The sequence below is a fragment of the Lactuca saligna genome, chromosome 8 (genome assembly GCF_052625555.1).
Source record: "Lactuca saligna cultivar CGN05327 chromosome 8, ASM5262555v1, whole genome shotgun sequence".
Classification (NCBI taxonomy): domain Eukaryota; kingdom Viridiplantae; phylum Streptophyta; class Magnoliopsida; order Asterales; family Asteraceae; genus Lactuca; species Lactuca saligna.
In genome coordinates, this window is record NC_136424.1 from 157,793,402 (window position 1) to 157,794,954 (window position 1,553).

Sequence of the window (1,553 nt, forward strand, 5' to 3'; positions counted from 1 at the left end):
CCAAATTGACAAGGAATTGTAATGCTTCCCGTATCACCCTTCTTTTCGGGTAGCTCACTCAATACTATCTCTGCGACTTCAGCTAAATCTTTTCTAGCAGCAAAGAGACCTTTTAGCAAGTTAAAATACTTGGGTGTTTGAAGCATTGTTTCCACAAATGTATCGTTTACTTGAAGGGATCTTACATGCTACATGAAAGCTCTGTATGCTTTAACCTTTTCAGTAGGTATGGCTCTGATTGGGAATGACAGAGGAGGGTTCTAACGCCTTAAGGAAACAACAAATTTGTCATCAGGGAATGGATTCATCGAGTCTACTAGAGGGACTCAGCGAGTCTGGTTAGGTTTAGCTGGACCCGACTCTTCTGTCTTTTCTATATGCACCTTGGAGATCTTCTGTGCAGGGTTGAAAATTTCTCCATAGCTGGAGGTCACAACATTTACATTCTCCATTCTTGGATTATTCTCGGTTTTACTTGGAAGTTGACCCGATCTTCTCTCGTTCACTTGATGTGCAAGTTGTCCTAGCTGTTTCTCAATGTTGAGAATAGATGCTTGCTGATTCCTTACTATATTTCTGGTCTCTTGTATTGCAGCATCATGATCATTGTGTCTTTTCTCAGACGCGACTATAAATCTAGTGAACATTTCTTCTAAACCGGCCTTCTTTTCCATAACTGGTTCTTCATTTTGATAAAAACCCCTCTCCTTATGCTTGTATTTCTCCTCGTTCGACTTTTTGTATTCTTCATACAGGAGTCATTCCTTCTTCGGTTTCCACCAATTCTCATCGTAATGATCGTCGCTTTAGTAGAACACTTGCTCCTTCTTGTTTCCATTTCCATCTAAGTCACAATCCTTCGTGAGATGAGGCCCTCTATAGTTCTCGCATCCAACTTGAATAGCATTGATTGTTTGATCCATTTTTGTCATCCTTCTATCTAAACTATCGAGCTTAGCCATCATCGCAGGCATGCCATCATTGGCCGAGTTCACTACCCCCCGACTTGCTTCATTTCTTGGGTTGTGGTATTCTCTAGAATGTTTAGAGAATTCTTCAATTATTTCTTTGATTTTCGGGGGTGGTTTCCTTGTGAGGGGGCCTTGCGAATCAAGTAACTGCCTTGTGGTGACATTGACTCCATCATAGAAGTTGGAAACTTCTTGTTAGCTATTAAGGTCATGGTGCGGGCAATTCCTTAGCAGGCTCTTGTACCTCTCCCACACTTCGTGTAGTGACTCCCCAGCTTGTTGTTCAAAGTTAGCAATGGCCTTCTTTAACTTGGCTATTTTACAAGGTGTGCAAAAGTGATCAATAAATTCTTCTTTCATCTTGGCCCATGTGGTGACTGACCCGGGAGGGAGTGACTTGAGCCAGTCCTTTGCAACACCTTTGAATGTAACTGGGAGCATGCGAAGTAGCTGAGTCTCGCGAGGCACGTTTGGGAAATTGAAGTAATCCGCCACATCATTGACTTCATCCAAATGCTTGTAAGTATCTTTGTGGTCTTTTCCATAGAAAGGAATCTCCTTAAGTTGAGCGAGTATGTGGCC

At 42.2% G+C, this 1,553-nt stretch overlaps 1 non-coding gene across 1 annotated transcript; it reads left to right on the top strand.

Annotated features, from left to right (window-relative positions):
- Positions 1-1,176: 1,176 nt before the first annotated feature.
- Positions 1,177-1,283, top strand: LOC145013634 (small nucleolar RNA R71). The gene has a single exon (XR_013665182.1). It is a non-coding gene; the product is annotated as a small nucleolar RNA R71 (small nucleolar RNA).
- The last annotated feature ends 270 nt before the right edge of the window (positions 1,284-1,553 follow it).